Raw genomic sequence first — 23,075 nt, 5'->3', positions numbered from 1 at the left:
AAAAAGAAAATGTTTGAAGCAGCCTTAATGTCAACCATCCTATATGGCTGTGAGTCCTGGTTCAATGGGAACTTGAGGCCAATGGAAAAATTGTATAACTGGGGTATTAAACAGCTGCTGGGAGCTCGTATGACGGCGTGCACGGACGTTTGTTACGTGGAACTCGGGTGCCCGCCACTGAAATCTTTAGTTTTTTTTGTAGCAAGGCAGAGGAAGCTTTTCCAGCGACTGTGGGGGGAGAGGCGCGGTATGCCCGATGACCCGTGGGTGCACGCCGTCAGGCTGACCATGGCGGCTAACACACCAACAAGTAAACACATTAAGAGTTTAATTAATAATTCTGTTGATGATGTTAAAGTCGGCACTGAATCTTTAAAGCAATCAATTTCTAACTCTACATCTTCTAGAAGGCTAATTTATAATGTGTTGAACCCTACCTTAACAGTTCACGAGATCTATAAATGTCGTGGTAAAACTAGTGGGGTACACAGAGTGGCATTTAGTCGGCTGCGGGTAATCAGTCATAATCTGGCGATTGAGACGGGCCGTTGGAATCGGCGTGGACGGGGACGTCTCCCGGTAGCAGAGCGGCTCTGTCCATGTGGTGCTGTGCAAACAGAGTTGCATGTACTGTAGGTGTGTCCACTGACTCAGCACATACGTACAAGATATAACTTTACTTCCTGGAGTCAAATCATTGGTGACGATGCTCAGTTTCCTATTGAGGAGATAGTGTATAAGGTCCTTTCCTGTTTTGGCTAGTGTGTACTATAATGTTTATCATAACCTATGTTATTTAAAGTGTATTTAATTTATTTTGTATGCTCTTATTCTAACCATGATATATCATTGGGATTTTTTTTTTTTTTTTCGTAAAAAAAGTGATTGGTTAAATTGTAGTTACGTTACTAATCAGAAGTGTAATGATTTCCATCTTTCATTAAGGCTATATAGATGCACTGATCAACCCTTTAATACTTCGCTTGTTTTGTGGACCATAATTGTTTGCTAATATCTGATGTACTGTTTATCATGCTAAGGTTTATTGTTGCTTGAAATCCTGTATGTGTAACTGGATATTGTGATCAATAAATACTTACTTACTTACTTACCTGTGTGTGTGTGTGTGTGTGTGTGTGTGTGTGTGTGTGTGTGTGTGTGTGTGTGTGTGTGTGTGTGTGTGTGTGTGTGTGTGTGTGTGTGTGTTAGTCAACACAAATGAGAATGCAGGTAGCCTACGGTACATTTCAAATACACAAAAAACAAATGAAGGTAGCCTAAATGAAGAGAGAGAGAGAGAGAGAGAGAGAGAGAGACGGGGGAGGAAGGAGAAAGAGGTCAAACAGCCTCCTCCACATGACTCCCCAGAAGAGAGAGAGAGAGACAGACAGACAGACAGAGAGAGAAAAAGAGAGAGAGAGAGAGGTCAGTGAGCTACCGTGACCTCCTCTATTTACACTACCCCGGCCCTTCCTTACCTCTACGTGGGGCTTAAAGGGGGCGCTCTCGACGGAAGAGGCCGAGACGGGGCGAGATGGGGCAGAGATGAGGCGAGAAGAGGCCCCAAAACGATGGGATGTGGGTTGGTTGAAGTGCCGAGAGTTTGATGAGAAGTACCGTATGCAGGGTAGGAAGTACTGCTGAGCGGCCCTTTGACGCTAAGAAGTGGACGAGGTATGGTGACACGTGGCCGAGAAGTGCTGTGAAGTGGCCAAGGGGCGGTGAGCGACGAGTCGGAAATGTAGGGATGTGGACGAGCTTGGGCGAATATGGCGTTTGTTATGGTCGAGCCGAGATGCTTCCGAGAGCTACCAAGTCGGGTGCAACGGGTGAGGAGGGGACGAGTGGCCGGAGAGGGACGAGTGGAGGGGGCGAGTGGTGCTGTCTCCCCTCGCTCACTGGTGGGACGGGGCGGGGCGCTGATGGGACGGGGCAGGGAGGTCCTTGGGCACTGCATCTCTAGGCTAGGCAGTGCCCTGTTTTGGATCACCCTGACACCCTGGAGGAAGAAAGGGGAGGGGAAGCAGCGGGGAGGTAAGATTAGATTAGGATATTTGGGGGGTTATTGTGTGGATGATAAGATAGGAAATTATGAGATAAGGATAACAATGAAGGTGACACTGAAAGGGATAAAGGTAAAAATAACGATAAGCAGACTAAACGTATGGCTGCAATAGGTAAAGTTAAATGGGAAAGGTTAACAGAAATAGGGAGATATCTTTGGGTAATATTAAAATTAATGTTGCAGTTGATAGAGTTAAGTGCGAAAGGTGAATCTTAAGGAAGAGTTAAAGGTGGAGATGAAAGTTAAATGGAAAGGTCAACCTAACTGGGACAGAGAAGCAGCGTAGGTGTTCAACTTCAGAACAAGGAGTTTGAGGAGATGGAGGTAGAAGAGTAAGGGCTGAAGGTAAAGCAAAGTCACCTCACTAATCACAGCACCTTCCCCTGCTGGCTCTCACTTTCTTTGGCCACCACATTCATTTTCATAAACCTTCACTCAGCACAGAGTCCTGGTACATCCTCATCCTCATCAACCACTCCGTTAATCAGGTCGTTTCTGCTTTAACAGTCCCTGATTATGTTAACAGAAGAAGAGTCGAACTCTAGACTACATACGGTAATCAGCAGTCTAATTTTTCCATCTAGTAGTCTCTTATTTTCTTAGGTCAATATCCAAGCACTTTCTTCCTCTCAAGTTTCCCAAAGTGTGAATATCACAGAAAAAATTCAGTAAACTAATTCCCTCTATCACAGATGCATCAACGAGTATTACAACTGCTCTATGGCCACTCCAAAGGCCACCGTTTCCTCTCTGGCACTGAATCCCCCATGGCGGCTTCCCTCCTCCTGGCCCCGGATCTTGAGTAGGACTGAGGGGGCGTGTGGAGGAGAGAGAATGAGGGAGGGAGGGAGGGAGGAAGGAAGGGGAGGGAGAAAGTCAGCGGTGTGCCTCCAGCTCCCTCACTCCTTTGGTTCCTTCACTCCTCCTCCTACGCCCTTCTTTCCCCATGGTAACGTCACCTGAGGAAAACAAAAGATACGAGTAAATAGCTTGATTTTTTCATGTGAAAGGTATAGTTATGTAGCTTGATTAGAACCAAGTGTAAGGCAGTATAGTGTTAACCCCTTCAGTACGATGGCGTCTCGTTTACAACAACCCCCTACTTTATTTTCTTCTTGATGCTTCCAAACGATCTTCTTCAACTTAATGTATTTAAAGATCTGTAACCAACTCTTCCAGCTCGAAAATTCGCTAATAGGCTAAATGAAACCGCCTGGAGATAACAGTATGTAAAAGACGTTATGGAATTAAAGCCATCAGGCTGAAGACGTACATTTCATTATTGCCGTCTCCACATTATTTTCTTTTCTTCATCTAAGGAGGACATCCCTTGTAGTGAAGTTCAATGAAAGGTGTATCAAGTCTGGCAAGTTCAACAAGTTTATACTAAGGTGAATGAAAATCGTCTAGGGACAGCATGAATATAGCAGATAATACGTAATCGACTTAAAGGGGTAGCAGGTCACATTACGTCCACTGATTTTGCTGGTGACAAAGATAGGACGAGATAATACGTAAACTGACGGGAACAAATAACATGTAATATGAAGATCTGTGGATAGAAGTATAAGAGCAACATACTGGCTGATATGGCGAGACTGATATGTCTATAAGCTAAACTGACACAGAAAAATAACATGATAAGAAACAGATGAGAGAGATTTATGAAATGTGATAAAACCAACGTAAACAAGGACAGGTAAACGGGTTGGAACTGAGTGATGCGAGTTAATATATGTAAATGGCCACACAACCTTTCATATATTTCCGGTGTGCACACATATGTATCACACACACACACACACACACACACACACACACACACAAAACAAGGGCAAACAGCGTATGCAGAAATGCTGTACAAACGTCGTATGTACATTAGCACATACACGGAACATGCACAGCACACTCAAACAAGGACAGTACACAGAGCCCCTGCATACACAAGCAAATACAAACACACACGCAAGGGCAAAAATGGGCAGAGCACACACACAAACATACGCATGGCACACTTGCATCAAAACAAACACGTATAAAGCACGCAAAAGAATATATATACTGAGGACACAAACACAAGACCATAACAGAAAAGCATAAACAAAGAGACGATATCACTAAAATTTCATCACCACCATCATCAACCTAACACGGTTTCCGACATATACTATAAATTCCACCCACCCATCCACAAAAGAAAAAAAAAATCGATTCCACAGCTGGATCTATTAATAAGGTACAGTATAGGGCAAAAGGTCGCGGTAATTTCACCCATTTTACATCCCGCTTTCCACTGCTGACTAATATGTCTGAGCTGCGAGAGGGTTAGTTTGTAAAGACGGCCTAATATTTCACTCCTCCGCTTCTCACTTTCCTCTGCTGGTTAATAATTTCCAAAGCTGAGAACTGGTTTGTTTCTCTGCACACAGATGATTCTCTTCGATGTGATGCGTCGGGGAGGAAAGAGAAGCAGACGTAGGGGAATGAGACGTAGATGCAATGAAAGAGTAGGAAAGCAACTGTCGCAGACTGTACCTCAAATTACATTAGAATATCATACATATGGAGAAAAGCAGCTGCGAATTCCATCCAGGAGCCAAACCTCCTCATACTTCCCGGCACCTCTCTGTGGGGAAAAATCCTGGTCCGACCCTGGCGAGGCGCTATGTACACATGAGGTATGATAGTTACACCTGCGACACTTACACACCTGACGTGGCGGTTAACTGAGGGCAGTTTGAAAGCTGCATGTAATTACTGGTTAAATATGGACCCCTTCAATCCGATGACATTTTCTGCCTCATTCAGAAGGGCAGCCAAATTTTGTGTGGGTCCCTTGAGTTTATCACTCACTAAGTCACTGTGCATTTCATATGGACAAGTCTGTCAAAGTGCACCAGCTGAGTTTTATGAATGCGTCTGGGGCGTGTCTAGAGTGTATCTCAGGTGCGTGCGGTGTGCATTTGGGGGAAGGGTGTGGGGTATATCCAAACACAAACGACACCTTTTGAGATGTATGAGGTGGGTACAAGTCCTTTGATTTGTTCCATTTTAATCCGGCCATGGTCAACGATTGCACTCAACTACAGGGAGATCTCCGGAAGTGAAGGCGTTAATGATGGCTATATATAAAATCTCAACATAGAACAAATCTCTCTTATTAATTATAAAAACCCACGAAGGCCACAAGAATAAAATATGAGACGTTATCGGGCTAAATATATTAAATGTCTCGCAAGACTCCATCTTGCGAACCTGATGTGAGATAAATGAACCTAAATTAACTGAAGTGGTTATGAACTAATCTACATGGCTCTGAATATGGCTGAAATGGTGGCTTTACATTCATCTGGACATAGGTGAAATGGAAGGCTCTGAACCGATCTACCTGGGTCAGAACACGGTTGATAGGGAGGCGTCTATACTGATCTACATGGATTTGATCATGGCTAAAATGAAATGGATCTGACGTTCTGAACATGGCTGATATTAAATAAGTGTGAACAAGGCTGAAATGTAAGGCTCTGAACTGATCAACATAGGTCTGAACATGACTGAAATAAACAAAAATAAGTAGATTAGAAGAAATTGAACTTATAACTGATCTACGCTGATGTGAAGGCCCTTAAAATGCACAGGCTCCAATGACTCAGGTGAATCAAATCGTCTGGCAGTATCGGGATGATTTTATTAGAGTTACCCGGACCATCAGAGGGCTGACAGTGACAATACAAACACTCTCAATCTCCTCTTACTCTCAGCTGAATAAAATCGCCTGGCGTTATCGAGGGGAGCATAGTAGAGCTGTCACGGCCAAGAGAAGAGTAATGAACGTAATTTTGGCCCTACACAGATCTGACTGAGCCTTAAAAATCAAAGGTTTAAGTTCCTTGAATATTTATAGGGAAGGCTTAAGTTGCTTGAATATTCTGACGTAAATTGCTTGAGGCAGGGAATGGTTGATCTGTCTGAATATTGAAGTTAATACGTTGCTTGAAAATGAAGTGGGAAGGGCAAGAATATTCAGTGCCATAAGTAACACGAACATTAGGGGGAAACTGTTATCCTTCTCATGTTCGGGGCAGCTCTAGCATTCTCCTGCAGAAAACACCAGACGATTTCATTCAGGTAACAGTACACAGAAGCCTGAGGTGCCACCCCTCCAATCTCTCTCTCTCTCTCACACACACACACACACACACACACACACACACACACACACACACACACACACACACCACCCTCTCTTCACTGTTCAATTCTTTAACTCCCAGGCTTCCATGACTCACTCAGGTGAATGAAATGATCTGACGTTTATTGAAAAAAAAAATATATATATACTGTATACTACTCTTTCCAACCACGTGATAATCAGTGTCAGAGGTATCAACACTCTCAGGCTCCTGTTGTCACTCAGCTGAATAAAATCGTGTGGAGTTAACAGAAGTAAGAAAATAAACAAGTTCCCCACCATGAGGGATAAAGGCAACAGCATGAACAATTTCTGGTTTCCATCCTCACTTAAAGCTGAATAATCCTGTCTGGCAATATGGGCGACAAATTCTAACGCTGTTCTGACCAAGAGGGGGCTCATTTCTTCGTGTACTTTATTTAGGAAAACACTGTCGTTACTCATATGGTAGGGAAAGGGGTGTGGATAATGATGGTGGCCCTGGTGGTGGTGGTGGTGGTGGTGGTGGTGGTGGTGGTGGTGGTGGTGGTGCTAAGAACGTATAAACATGAGAGAGAATTTCACGCCTAATAATTAACAATGTAACCTTCACTATGATGAGTATTACTGCAGCATATAATTCCTATTTTCAGACGATTTTATTTTACTTACAAAAATCCTCTCATACGTGACTACATCTAATCCTTCCAGTTCGAAAACCCTCTCCTAACCTGAATTATTATTATTATTATTATTTTTTTTTGGGGGGGTTGGGTAATGTAAATCCAATCGACCAGTGACAGCACAAATAAAATGTAATATAAACAAGGTGGGCCAAACACAGCGCTCTTCTTCCATACCGCCGGGTGATTTCTGGTGTGTTGCGGGGTACGTTTATCAGTGTCCTTCCGGCATCAATTACTCCTTCCCACCGCCACACCCACACCAGCAGACTATGAATAGGCCAGGTATCTCAGTATCTCTAGTGAAGCGCTATGTACGGACAACCCTGTATACGTTCTCCAGCTGACGGGATTCAAAGGCCACACACCTGCACCATTAACGAGATAAAGTTCCCGGAATACGAGCATTAAAAATAAATAACATCGATATAATCTGACACAGTATATTGATAGCATTACGACTGTTCTGATAATTTCTATACGATCCTTTAAATCTTGTGATCTATTTAATTTATCTCCAGACGATTTTATTCAACATATAGGAGACTTTCTGATTTGGAGAGGTTTTATTGAGCCTTCATAATCTCCTTCATTTCCTGACCTCCTTCCAAAACCTAGGTCGTCTGGGGTAATTAAGAATAATATTTAGAACACGCCATCGCAGCTACACACCTGCTCCAAAATGTGACTGCCGGGATGAAACGTTGCACCGGGTGAGCTCTCCAACACGGTCTGAGCCATGGACAAGACCCGGTGCTTCGTTTCCTCTTGGTAATCACATGTTCTGGGAAAATGTGCGCTCTCTCTCTCTCTCTCTGGACACAGATTCGAGAGCCCGTTCCCTGAGGCTTTGCAATCCTCCTACGTATAACCTTCTCATGTCACCAGTGCGGCACCAATACCCACAGTCATTACTGAATACATGTTTGGCTGACTGACTAATATGAGTGCTTTATGACATGTTGGTGGATAATGTGAAATGTAAATGGAGTCTGCTTTCAGAATATTCCACAAGTCCATCTAACACAACTACAATACCATGCCACAACTCCTACCACAACCACAACTAACCATCACACACACACACACACACACACACACACACACACACACGTGCATATCGCATGGTTCATCTCTTTGATGTCTACAGTCCTGCACACATTTCAGTCTTATCAGTCATCAGCAGTACTTTACTACACCTCGTTTGTACTGCAGTGCCGCCAATGATGATGATGATGCAGTGTGTGATAAGAAATGTAGCAAAGCAGGCATCATGTACTGTATGAAGTTATTGTAACGTTTATTTGCAAGTCTAATAGCAGTGAAGATATTTCAAAATATAGCACACACACACACACACACACACACACACACACACACACACACACACACACACGAGCACCTGTGTTAACACGCCAGTTCGTATTCACAAATCAGAAGTTGGAACTAAATTTGCCGGAATAAACAGTTATCACATCACTCTGACTCACACATAAACAAGGTCGAGTATACTCACCAGATGTTCAAGAAAACAGGTACACACACACACACACACACACACACACACACATATATATATATATATATATATATATATATATATAAAATCCTGTCGGTTAAAGAAAGTATCTTTACGATAGTGATCTTACTTTTTATTAATCCATTTTTGTGCAAAGACAGACCGTTCTCTGAGGCCTGTCACTCCTACGCTCATCAGGCAATGTCACACACTACGTCACTACTTCGTTAATACCCAACGTTCACAGTATCATGTGAACATATCCTGACGGTTTTTTTTTTTTTTTTATCATACTTTCACTGGACAATTTTACTCAAGAACAGTACTGAAGTCTTTACCTAAATCCACATCAAACCCCTCCAGTTCTGAACTCTCTCCCAAGCTAAACCAAATAATCAAACTGATAGCACGAACGATATGTAAAAGAAACAATCTCTTTCGAAAATCCATATAAACATACATTAAATCGTTCATATCAGTCTCCTTCTAATACCATATGTTGCTAGGCAGGTGGAGAGGATGTGGTTATCGAGGCGGGAGTTGCCGACAAGGGGAGAGAGTACGGGCAATACGATAGCTGATATACGATGATTGGTAGCACGTGTTCCTTTGCGATCTATTACACCCTAACTTTCTCTCGTACGCTATTTACATTGCTTTAATATCGACATAATTTGCATCAGTAATATAGCTTACAACTGGATAATGGAGGCTGATGTGCAGAATATACTGCTAAGGTAAAGATGTAACGAAATCTCTGAAAGCCATTTACACGTGTTAAACGCTGGTCCACAATCTCGATGAATTCGTAACATTCCTTCCTCGACGATTTATTTCGCCCAATACGCTTTGCTATTTTCCTCTACGTTATTTATATATTTTAACAACTTCAGTACGGTGACGACTGACGTACTTTTATTCTTGCAACTAACAAACTATTTTACTCAACTATGGGCGACCCCTTGTAGTGATACAGTTAATGAAGGCTATACCTAATTCATTCAGCTCGAAAAATCTCGCTTAAGCTGAAAAAAAAAAAAAAGTCTGTACACAACCAGACTTAAATGGAAAAATGTCATCAGATTAAGGAGGTTGAAGTGCCTTCCTACTGAGATGAGGCGCTTAGTATATATAAAAAAAAAAAAAAAAAAAATCGCACACATGGGGTACGATGGACGTGAAAATGAAGCAGTTTTGTAGGACGCACATGACTCTAGTAGCCTAGTGCCTTCAAAAACACAGCACCCAGAATGTGAACTTTCGTGTGATTTCGAGTCCTAATAATTACCAGCGATAATACTTGCACCTATGATCACAGGGTACTCCATATATCACAATGCTTCTTCCTTGTTTCAGAATAATACGTGCGGTAAGGTGTGCGATACTTTTATTGTTGACGGTACATATCCTGGTGCAATAGTCCGATCGTGCAAGTCGGGTTTGTTTTTGTTATGGTTCCAGGCTCATCTGAAACATGAACACAGTGGAATGCTGGCTGAAATTCCCCTTCCTCCTGCAATCTACCATCCCCCTTTCGGTGGATACGGAAGTAGCAGAGGGTCGTTTGTATAACCAGACAGGTGAGCCTCCTGGATATAATAATGTCACCACAGGAAGGCGCCCCTCTCCAGCACTGCAGATCAGGGTAAAAAGTGAAATGAGAACAACCCAATTAACTGAGCCATGTCCTGAGCAATCCGTTTCTCACTATCACCTACACTACCGTACGTCTGGCAGTGAAAATCGGGAATGTCCAGAAAAACGCCTATTGATAATCGATGTCCCTATTTCAGCATTTAACTCAACCTACACGATTGGAGAATTTGCTTCAGAATATGGCCCGTATTCAGAGTGACACAGGAGACTTCGTGGCACCTCTTCCTTGGCGATTTGGTCCGCATATTACACCATAAATTCTCTTGCATGACGTTTACCGTATATTGCGCAAATATCGACACAGTTTACATCAATTACATACAAGACGATGCTGAGGAGTAATGTGCGGAATAAATCGCTATGGGAGAGGTGTTACGAGATCTCCAATGCCACTTAGAACAAAATGTCTGGCTTGAGTGGGCATACGGTGCTCGAATTCTGACATGACGAGTGGCGTGGCAAGGATGTGGTTATCAAGGAGGGGTTTCCGACAACAGTAAAGAGTTAGTAGTGTACAGATGGGGACAAAAGTTCGATTAATATTTCATCTTTTGTACTTTATCACATTTCTCTGCTAGCTGATATTCCTAAGCTGAGAGATGTGTGGTATGCTTCCCTACTTACTGATAACCCTCTTCGGTACAATGAGTCACGGAGGAAAGTGGTGGATATCCCCTACGTATGAAGAGGGCGAGGTGGAATAGCAGACGAACTTTTGTCCCTGGCTGTACTGACCTTATCATTACACAGCCAGGTAGGGTCGTCCACGCTGTAATGACGCAATTTTTTTTTTTTTTTTTTTTTACTTGACGTACGCGTCACTATTTCCGCTTCGAAGTAAAACTGTTCACCGTGCAGTCCTCCACATTATACTTTTTTTTACTCTAACTTAGCCTAAAATTGTCATCGCCCTATCCTGAATGTGGGGTTATAACAAGAGATTAACACTGATACTATACCCTGTTTGATTGACCTGTGCAGTTGTGATGTATAGGGCAAGTACGGTGTGTTTGAATCGCAGCTGCAGATTGGCCGCCGATGATTTAAGTCTACACCTCTTCTTATTTTAATACTGTACCCCCCCTACAATATGTCTATCCCCGATGTATATATGCCCCCCCCCCCAATGCATACATGCCCCCACTAAACTTGCTGACCTAGCACGCTTTCCCAGGGCCCAAGCCTGGGCAGAAGGCGTTACTGCGTCAGTTCTGAGCAGACACTCAAGAAGGGCAGACTATTTTTGTCAGAGCTCGTAATAAACTCCTTAACTAGCTGTTTGTACACGGAGTTCCTATCACCAAAGTATTGCAAGTTACAATACATATCTATTTATATTTTTAAACTGCCTTCTATACAGGGAGCCAGATTAAATATGGAATAATTTCCGAAGCTAAAGAGGTCAAAATTAGCTTTAAAAGTTTACTGGTATCAAAGAAATGAAACTTGATTATAAAGTTTTATCAAACGATGAGTGATGCTCGAAGCAAATTATCCACCCACGCCGTACACCCACGTCCGCATGTTGCACTGCATCCACCCACGGTGTCCACCTACGTCCGCATGTTGTACCATAATGTCCATCCACGGTGTCCACCTACGTCCGCACGTTGCACTACAATACATACCTGCATTTACTTCGATGACATCATCGGCGGCCAATCAGGAGCCGCGAAACAAACACACCCTACTTGCCCCATACATTTCAGGTGTACAGGTCAATCAAATTGACTAGTCATGAAGAAATGCTTGGGAAACGATGTGAAGCCACAAAATTGTCTTTATCTGCCACTGAGCTACGTGTTTATGGGCTAAGAAAAGGACGAAAATCTGGGACAAGTTAAAGAACTATAGCTGTCATATTTTCGTTGACATAGGAGACTCCGTAGTACTTCTTCCTTGATGGTGTATTTTGCATTTTACACATGAATACTCCTGCATAACCATCAATAGATTTTTGGTATCAATACAATTTGCTTTAGTATCATACATGATGATACAATATAACATGCAAAATAAACTGCTGAGAAAGACGTATTACGAAATTCTCGGGACATAACCAATCAAGAGGAACGGGTAGGCGTGAGATGTAAACCAAACACTTGTGCCTACTGTAATTTGCTTCCCACGTATTTGCACCTACTCCCCTCTTTCCTTGCGGCTTGTTGGTAAATTCCACTTCTTTTTTTTCTTTCGTTGTCCGTCACGCAGAGACCATGGGAATGACCATGTCCCCAACCTCCACTCTTTCCCCCCCAAATCAAAAGGTCCTTATTAGGACCCTAACCCTAAAGCAAAAAACAAGAAGCGGTGCCAAGGCACAGCAAACTTGTCTCCGGCAGTCATTTTAGTGCTGACGTATGAACACACCAGGATATCTAGTCAAAGATGTCACATATCAAATTTGGAGTAAATCGGGTGAAAATTGACGATTTTAAGCCCATTTGAAATTTTAAGCTCGACCCACGCGACACTGACTCCCATACCGCTAACTGGGGAGTGAACCCCCTGATGTAATCTAGGGAGTGAACCTCCTGATGTAATCTGGTGAGTGAACCTCCTGATGTAATGAGGCATGTTACAGGATGCAGATTTGAAAGATGCACCTTTAGGTTTTGGTTTCACGTCGATATGACGAATTTGAAAGGAGTTATGGAGATTTTTTTTTTTTTTTTTTTTTTTTTTTTTTTGGCCTTACAGCCTGGGTCTTGGTCCAATTTGGCCCAAAATTTAATCAGGCGATCAGAAGATCATACCCCATCATCCCTGAAATCTTAGTCACAATCGCACCAGTAGTTTTGGCGTATCAATGTTAACAGACAGACAAACCGAGTGAAAACAATCCCCGTCCCCGAGCCCCTCCGGGGCGGGGACGAGTAATAAGACGCTAGAGAGAGGACCAGTGGGGGCAATTGTGTTAAAATATAAGCATATGGAGTAAGTTAAATGTATATAAAGTTAGGTGTTGTAATTGCTTCTGTTTCTTATACATATCCCAGTGGAATGTGTGTGTGTGTGTGTGTGTGTGTGTGTGTGTGTGTGTGTGTGTGTGTGTGTGTGTGTGTGTGTGTGTGTGTGCACGAGTATTTTGTGCAATCACCGAATGCGTCCCCAACCGTCCCTCAAGGCCAGTCACGAAATCACGGTGTATCAGTACCATCCCCCCTCCCCTCCTCACTTCCTACTTCCTGGATCCCACCTAAGTCTACCTCCAATGCCACATCGACCTTCATCGCGTCTTAGCCTCGTATTACAAGTGGTTTTGGGGGAGATTTCGCAACGACTCTTCCTTTGCGACTTATTCAGCATATACTACACCCAATATCCTTTTGTATGATATTGATGCAGGCCATATCAATATTAAAATAAAATAATAGCACAAAAAAGAATGCAAACGTGTAATATAAACAAAAGTGCTGGATACGAAACCTTCACGGCCCTTCCATTAATGCCCTTGGTGTGGTGTGGGAGGGTGTGTTCTGTGGTGTGGTGTGGGAGGGTGATTCTGTGTGGTGTGGTGTGGTAGGGTGATTCTGTGTGGTGTGGTGTGAGAGAGAGGTATGCTGTTTTGTGGTATGGTGTGTGGTGTTGTGTGGTGTGGTGTGGGAGGTTGATTTTTTGTGGTGTGGTGTGAGAGGATGGTATGTTGTGTTTTGTGGTATGGTGTGTGGTGCAGTGTGGTGTGGGAGGGTGATTTTTTGTGGTGTGGTGTGAGAGGGTGGTATGGTGTGTTTTGTGGTGTGGTGTGGGAGAGAATTTTTTTCTGGTGAGGTATGAGAGGGTGCTACGGTGTGTTTTGTGGTGTGTGTGGGAGGGTGACTTCGTGTGGTTTGTGTGGGAGGGTGACTTCGTGTGGTGTGGTGTGGGAGGGTGACTTCGTGTGGTGTGGTGTGAGAGAGTGGTGTGGTGTGAGAGAGTGGTGTGGTGTGAGTGGTTTAGTGTGGATGGATGACTTTGTGTGGTGTGGTGTGAGGGTGATTCTGTGTGGTGTGGTGTAAGAGGGTGGCATGGTGTGTTCTGCGGTGTGGTATGGTGTGCTGTGGGAAGATGATTCTGTGTGGTGTGAAACGGTGGTATGGTGCGTTCTGTGGTGTGGGAGGGTGATTCTGTGTGGTATGGTGTGGTGTTAAAGGGAAGTATGGTGTGTTACGTGGTGTGGTGTGGGAAAGTGATTGTGTGGTGTGCTGTGAGAGGGTGGTATGGTGTTCTATGATGCGGTGTGGTGTGGTGTGATGTAGGAGGGCGATTCTATGGGGCGTGGCGTGAGAGGGTGGTATCGTGTGTTCTGTGGTGTGGTGTGGTGTGGGAGGGCTTTTTTGTGATGTGGTGTGTTCCGTGGTGTGGGATGGTGATTTTGTGTGGTGTGGTGTGAGGTGGTATGGTGTGTTCTGTGGTATGGTGTGGTGTGGGAGGGTTACCGTAATTTGTGCGGTGTGATGTGAGAGGGTGGTATGGTATGTTTTGTGGTGTGGTGTGGCTTTAGTCTATACGGGTGAAACATCTCATCCTAGATTCACTAGTCAGAGAAGGACGGACAGAGCCCATCCCAGATAAGCTCCCACATCTAAAAAACAAATCGCTAAGAGGCGCTACAAAGCCTCCAATGCACCTAGAACTCGGCCTTTCCCTCAGTGCAGTCTCTATCGCACATAAAGATTTAATTCTTCATATATCCCCTCGTGGTTCAACGAAGGATGAGTGAAGCTTGGACGTTGTTGGAAGGACACAAGTCAAGAGTGAGAGCAGTGGAAATGAGTTATTTAAGAGGAGCCTGTGGAGTCACATGGAGAGACAGGCTGACGAATGAGGATATAAAGGAGCGTTGTGGTGTTGATGTGGATGTAATAGGAAGCGTTATGAGGAACACACTGAGGTGGTTTGGCCATGTGGAGAGGATGGAGGGTGAACGACTGACGAAGAGAGTGTATGAGAGTGAGGTGGAGGGGGGGAAGAGGGAGGGGGAGGCCGAGGATGAGATGGAGGGATGGGGTGGAGAGGTATATGAGAGAGGGGGGTGTGAGTTGGGAGCAGGGCAGTGAGATGGCGGGGGACACGGTGACTTGGAGGCGATTTGTTTGTGGCCACCCCTAACGGGATTGAGGCGTCTGGCAATAAATAGATAGATAGATATCCCCTCGTGGTTCAACGAAGGATGTATTTCGCCTCTCTAGCCCGCCAAGCATATCCCAAGCTGAATAAAACTGTCTGGGAATAGCACGATTAAAATGAACACTACTGAGTACTCACTCACTCTCTCTCCATTTTCCTTCCTTCATCACATATTGGCCACAACAACGAAAACGTAGTCATTATAAATAAGGGTAACTGCAATTTTCGGCCCGTCAGATCTTTTAAATCTCTAACAACTATGGCTGCATTAAAGCATACTCTTCCCTGGATTAATAACTTTCTTTTACAATATCTTAGCTCATAATCTAGATTTAATCTAATCTGCAACCCATTCTTGATTTTTTCAACTAGTAGCACTTTCTTGAACCGATCAAATTCCGAAAATAAAATAATAATAATAATATTAATAATAATAAACTTGATGCAACGACATTTAAAGTCATATTCTTGTTAGCAGTTGACCTATTTAACTAAAGTTATTACATGCGCAGACGACTCTAAGACCGGCTTTGTCCATCTGTCGTTCATTAATGTCTTCCGAACGCTTGCTGGTTCACTCTCGTATCCATTCGCGATTTCGGCAATGCCTCATATTAAGGCCCTGAAGTTCCCGCATTCATCTAGTACTTTTGGACTTGCTTTTATTCTTGGTGCCACGTTTAGATTTTACTCTGACATTTCATTATCGTCTTCACTATAATGGCGCATACCATATTATAAACATCCTTTTCTTCTTATAATAAACCAGAAGATCTCGTAGTAAAAGGTCTGCTATACTTCTTTTGCTCTAACTTGGCCTAAAATTGCCATCTCTCCATCTTAAATGCTTAGTTGTAACAACAGATTAACACTTAATGTGATGCTTGTTAACAGAATGTGCTGTGAAATGGTGTAGAGCCACAACACTGTCTTTTTCCTGTCACTGAACTACATAAAACAAGTTGCAATGGGACGAAAATCTGAGCCAAGTTAAAGTAAAAATAGTTTAAAAGTGTACTAAGAAGTGAATACATGAAGCGAGTTCCACAAATATATAACACGTACAAGGCAAAATGAGAAATTGAAAGGTAGGCCACGTTCCGTATCTCCCGGATGTGAAAGCAACGTGTAAATAAAACTGTAAATACGAGAGAGAGAGAGAGAGAGAGAGAGAGAGAGAGAGAGGGAGGGGTAAATTGCTAGCTTCACAATGCAATTAACGGGGTGCGCAGAGTAATTAAAAGAAAATATGCACTTAAGCTTGCAGACTTCTTTTAAATTATTACGCTCCTATTATCTTAAAACAGGAATTGTTATGAATAATTTACGTCCTTTTCATTTACAGTACATTAAAAATATTACAGATTACAATTCATCTCTTCTAACTCCTACAGTACAATAACCAGAAAAAAAATCTTCGCCCTACTTGTTAATCATTATCATCATCATCATCATCATCATTTTCAGAATCTTATTTATTATTTACTTAAAATATTAACAATTTCTACATAAAATATCACTTTCCTCTAATTTTTATGTTATGTACTCATTACACATCACTTTTCTCCACGTCTGACCCTCATTCCTATCGCCTCTCTCTCTCTCTCTCTCTCTCTCTCTCTCTCTCTCTCTCTCTCTCTTCTGACTCACCCCTTTTGTCTTTCCTCTCCTCCCCATTCCCCTCTTCCCTCTCCTTATCTTCCCCTCCCTCCCTCCCACCCTCCTAACTCGAAGTTTTCCTTCCTGTGTTCCATTACTACCCCCTCCCTTTTCTCTTTTCTCTTAGTTAGCATATCCTCATCCTTCCTTCTTCCAAATTTCTCTCTCTCTCTCTCAAGCTTCGTACTTTCTCTGGTATTTCCCCCCCCCCCTCCATCTCCCTGGCAACTCCTGTGTACCTAACGGACGCCAAGCCGACCACCGCAGTCACCTCGCCTGTCTTTCTCCTGTCTGATGCAACCTCCTTTCTTTAATCTTTAGTCTCCTGTTTCTCAACTACTGGCAGCGTGTAAGGAGTGGTTGGGGAAAAAAGTAAGATGATGTTCATAATGAAAATGACCCTGATAATAATGATGATAATGATGACCATGAGGAAGAGGAAGAGGAGATGATGATGATGATGATGATGATGATGATGATGATGATGATGAGGAGGAGGAGGAGGAGGAGGAGGAGGAGGAGAGGAGAGGAGGAGGAGAGGAGAGGAGGAGGAGAGGAGGAGGAGGAGAAGGGGGGGAGGAAGAGGAGGAGAATGGTAATGATAGTAATCGTAAAAGCACTTGTATGCCTTGCCACAGATAAACTGTACAGTATAATATACAATGTCCTTGGAATTCAGGGAGTCGGAAATGGATGTCGCAACCACAACATGGAAAAATGTACAGGTGATCACAAAAGTATCCGTGCACCAAACATTCTGACACAAAAAACGATGGCCAATGCGTGCACCAAACATTCTGACACAAAAAACGATGGCTAATGCGTGCACCAAACATTCTGACACAAAAAACGATGGCTAATGCGTGCACCAAACATTCTCACACAAAAAACGATGGCTAATGCGTGCACCAAACATTCTGACACAAAAAACGATGGCTAATCCGTGCACCAAACATTCTGACACAAAAAACGATGGCTAATCCGTGCACCAAACATTCTGACACAAAAAACGATGGCTAATGCGTGCACCAAACATTCTGACACAAAAAACGATGGCTAATGCGTGCACCAAACATAGACACAAAAAACGATGGCTAATGCGTGCACCAAACATTCTGACACAAAAAACGATGGCTAATGCGTACACCAAACATTCTGACACAAAAAACGATGGCTAATGCAAAATCTCACATGAATCTCTCTCACGCTAATGTAATTGGCTTCATACGAATGCCACATATATTGTTTGCTTGACATATCTTTGTCAATACTGTTATCATACACACATATAAATGATAACATGTGAAACACCTCGTAACACCTCGACTTATACTGATCATTTCGGATATCATCGTGCCCCTCCTGTGAGATACTGTTCTACTGTAATGAGCTCAACATTAACAACCAATTAATTCTAGCTGATTGCTTTCCGTTCCTTAAATACACCTCCCTCCACCAAAAACCGGCCCTGGAAACCCAAAACGAAATCTGATAGGCCTAATCTCAAAAAAATGATAAATAAATAACTAAATAAATGGCTCGATCATCGCGCCGTTAAGCAGAATATTTTTTATCGCCTTAACATTCTTACGGCCAGGGCAACTCTTTGACCTCTTCCAGACAACAAAAGATGATTTTATTCAGCTGAGAATGAGTCCCGGGATAGCAGTTATAAGTCATACAAGTCATCACTGATCCCCCCCATGGTAGGGGCAACTCCTGCATTTTATTCTCACCAAAGCCACACTAATGTATTCTACTGAGAGGGAGTCACAGAACCCAAGGAGTACTAACCCCTTCAAACCAAGGACGACAATTTTATTCAATGATTTCCCAACAAGCTTAATCATCTAGGCAAAGATCTCTCGCACTGCTCGAATTACTGAAGACTGTATCTGGCTTTTCCAGTTCGAAAAGTCTCTCCAAAAGATGAACAACATCGTCTGAGGGAACCAAGAACAAAAGGAAAACTAAGCCGTTATGACTCGCTCTCACCTGAATAAACTTACCTGGTGTTGTCCGGAAGAAGAATAGCAGAGTTGTCCCGGCCATAAGAGGGTTAATGGTGACGGTATTAACACTTACAGACTCCCTGGACTCACTCGGGACAATAAAATAGTATGGAGTTAACTGGATTGGAGTACTACTGTACAGTTACGTGCAGTTAGGTCCAATCAGACCTATTTATGTCTCAGGTCCAATTGTCATTACATAGTCCATTCAGACCACTTCATTAACTCGAGGTCGGGATTGCTCTAGTGTTTTATTCCAGCTTAATTTATATGATAACATTAAGCTGAGTGAGTCATAGCAGCGTGTGTGCTAAAGACACTTCAGGTCCATTTATGTCAGCTTAGATTAATCCTATTAACACTGGGTATGGCAACTTCGCCATGCTCAGAACTAGTGAGATAAATTAAAACTATTTCTTTTCAATTCTGGTTCAAAGAGGTGAACTTATGGACACTGTTGTCAGTTTAGTCCTATTAAGTAATCAAGTCAGGTCAGGTGGTAACGATATAAAAATATATTTTCACTAAATCTTGGTGTTACTCAAACATTGCCATCCAGACAAGGAGACAAAAGAGTGAATACATAATCAAGCACCCGGGATGACGGACACAGTTCAAACACCCACAAATAGGGACCGGCAGAGGCACCGTTACCGGGAGGAGGCGTAATCTCACTGACATAAAAAACTTCCCTGCACCTCGGCCTTAGTTACTTGTTTTGCATAGTACACAGGAATAGTCTCCTGCATGCCAGCTCACGTTTTATTATCTACTCACTGCATCAACAACACACCTGAGGAAAATGAGGAGTGATGTGTAAAACAAATCGCGGATGGAGAGGTATTAAGATATCTCCAGAGGCAATGAAAATACAGCCCACAAAATCACTCCTTAGATTATGAATGGCGTCAGCAGGAGCCTGATCCTTACTGCTAAATATTATAAATTCTTGAACTGAATGGTTACCTCCCCCAAGAGGGTTTGTATTTTGCTAGGTTTGTTTGTTTGTCTGTCTGTCTGATAACAATATGAAAAGCTACTGGATGGAACTGCTTCAGATTTACAATAATGACTTAGGAACATTATCGAACGAGTCACTAAATTTGGGGCGAAAAAAGTCAATGTAAAAATGGGGGATGGTGCTACGCTGGCGGAGGTATGCGCTGCGAGTGCTCTTCTTGTTTGTTGTGTATGATGTGGATTCAACAAATGCCATACTGGAATCCATCAGTTTAAAGTGAAGCAGAAACATTTTGCACACGACTCCGCGTTTATGCAAGATCATTTAAACCTGGTGAGTGAACGCATAAGAAATAGACTTTTGCGCAGTTTCGGTCTGAGAAAAGGATTACTTGTTAATACTTCTTCCTTTATTCCTTCATCACAAGTGCAGGACCCCAGGGCCAAGCTGATAGGTCCAGACAATTAAGGAAAGTGACCAGACTTGTTTTCCCCTGAGTGGTATATACGTAAGCAGTAAACCCCAAACCTCCCTCGGATTTAATCCTTGATGAACCACATCCTGCAGGAGCTCCTTAAACCACTGAGTCACCAGGCGTCCTGGTGCTGACTATATGGCTACCATCCTATGCATTAAATGGTACGCGGAAACAATCTGGCTTTGTCAATATATAGAGTTACACAGAGGAGTGGATAGATGGTGGACGAAAAAAGAAAAAGGGAGAATGGAAAAAAAAAAAAATAGAAAGGAAAGGTCGGACACTACATATGAATGGTAGGCGAAGGGGAAGGGAGGTATGGTGAAGATCTGGAGATGAGGATAATGTTTACCCAGCAGTATAATGAATAAGAGAGGAAAATCAGGTAAACAGAAAGTCAAAGGACATATCTGACAGCCGTACTTACCCTTACAGTATTTCAGGAGGAAAGACATAATCATTTACGGGGGAAGGGGGAGGGGGAACCTTCAGGGGTCCCATCCTCCCTAACACCTGGTCCGTGTGGAGGTCCACCACTGTGCAAAACTTCGTGTTCTTATGTATAACTACAATTGTGCATACACCCGTTGGCCAAAACACCCCTCGGGGGTCCTACCCTACTAAAACCTGCTCCGGTTGTAGGTCTGCCATTGTACAAATTTTCGTTTCTCTATCGAACCCCAGTGAGGCCTGGACCTCATCCTTCAAAAAGCCACAATAACTCAATGAGTGAGCAAATTTAGTGAATGACAGTTGGGGACAAACATCATGGGTGCAGCAGAAAGACGAACATAATATACAGTACGCAAGGCAGTGGGGCGAAGGGAAAGAGGGGAGGGTGAGCGTAAGAGGGAAGGGTGAGGGAAAGAGGGGAAGGTGAGGAGAGGAGGGGAGGAGAGGTAGAGGATCGGAGGAGTTGTGGAGCGGAGAGGTAGAGGACAGGGTAAGGCGGAGTGGATAGAAGAGCGAGAGAACAGGAGGAGAAGAGGCAAAGAGAGATAGGAGACGAAAGAGTGAAGGGTAGAGACAAGAGGGGGAGAGGGAAGGGTAAGGAGGACAGGGGAGTAGGAGGGAAAGGGAGGAGTGGCATAATGGGAAAGGTGTGGATGTGTGATGATAACCTTTACCTGGCAGTAATTAATACACGTACAACCAGGTGTTCACCTCTCTGAGTTTCGGAGTTCAGTGAAGTGCAAGAGAGAAAGTCACTACTACCTGTACTACACTCAGCAACTCTAGTCTCGGCCATGGCCTGCCTTAGGGACTCGGGGGCTGTTCGGCCTGACTGCCTAGGAAACAATTATTACTACTACCATTCTAGTCTTGATAACACCACACTATTTTACATATATTAAGAGACACTTTTCGGGTTGGAAGGTTTAATCATAGCCTTAACTCCCATAGTACAAAGAGACTCTCATAAGCTGAATAAAACCGTCTGGAGGCGACTAAACTATAAAAAGGCATCATCAAACTAAAAGGGTTAAACGCACAGAAGTTTGCTATCATAACATATTTCTGACATTTTATGGCTTTAAAAAATGTGAAACGATTTCAGATGTATTCATATGATTCTCTCTCTCTCTCTCTCTCTCTCTCTCTCTCTCTCTCTCTCTCTCTCTCTCTCTCTCTCTCTCTCTCTCTCTCGATGTGCGAATTACTATTTTCTTATTCTTAACACCACCACCACCACCACCACCACCACCAGCAACTACGACTACATTACTCACCATCACCACCACCGCGGCTGCACCTCTAAAAATGACACTAACTTATCACCTCCACCAGCAGCGTCGTTGTTGTTCCTCTCAAACCATAGAGTACTGATCACGAGTGTATTTCAATATCAGTAATCAGTGGTCATGAGAGCTTCAACTGTGGTAGCAACCGCGGCAAACAGACCCCTACCAACCATACATACCACAATTACCACAACCACAGGGTGATAAGTGGTGGCGACCATCATCCACACACTTGATACAGTGTTGCCTACTACTTCTTCCCTACTCTCATTCTCTCTGTGTCTGCCCTCTTCTCCTCCTATTTATCCCTTTCCTTCCTGACACTTTTTGTTACTCGTCTTTCCAATTCAAGTGGCTCTACACTAAGTGACAAACATAATGGTTTCCTGTAACCCTGGAAACCATTAACAACGCTGGGTGGTAACCATATAACCAAATTATGGGGTGAAAAGGTGACTGATATAGTGTCCTTGTTAACTGGGTGGAGACATGCAAATGCGGCGTACGTCCAGGAACAAAACCTCCACAATTTTCTCCGCGCCTCACTGTGGGGAGGCGCTGACAGTCGCAAGAGAACATTGCACGGGATGGCTGCTTGCCTGCTGTTGATGGGTCTGCTCGGCCAGAGAGACGGGGATGGTTACAAGAACAACATCCACAACCACAACTCTAACTATCACTACCACAACCATCCACACTCACACAAAAAAGCCAATATCATATCCACCTTAACCATACCAACACCACAAACACCTTAACCACCTCTACTACTTCATCATCATCATCATCATCATCGTCATCATCATCATCCTTTCTGCCACGTGTAGGTGGGGTGAGGAAGGGCACAGAATGCCGGGAAAAGAAAAAAAAATACGATATTGAATGAACTACCAACAGCCTGGGTGAATCAAGAATGGGTTAATGAAAAAATTACTACTACTACTACGACTAATAATAACAACAACAATAATAATAAATAATAATAATAATAATAATAATAATCCATCCATCCATGCATCA

At 43.2% G+C, this 23,075-nt stretch overlaps 1 protein-coding gene across 1 annotated transcript in view; it reads right to left on the bottom strand.

Annotated features, from left to right (window-relative positions):
• The window catches only part of LOC145413637 (uncharacterized), a 109,661-nt gene extending 108,107 nt beyond the window's left edge, over positions 1 to 1,554 (bottom strand). Inside the window, exon 1 of the mRNA XM_080283298.1 lies at positions 1,479 to 1,554. The gene's annotated coding sequence lies outside the window, so the exon portion shown is untranslated. The remainder of the gene's footprint in view (positions 1 to 1,478) is intronic.
• Positions 1,555 to 23,075: the final 21,521 nt, after the last annotated feature.

The sequence above is a fragment of the Coenobita brevimanus genome, chromosome 97 (genome assembly GCF_032717465.1).
Source record: "Coenobita brevimanus isolate Jiangsu-jjx chromosome 97, ASM3271746v2, whole genome shotgun sequence".
NCBI classification, from domain to species: Eukaryota; Metazoa; Arthropoda; class Malacostraca; order Decapoda; family Coenobitidae; genus Coenobita; species Coenobita brevimanus.
This window is presented reverse-complemented; position numbering and strand designations above follow the sequence as displayed.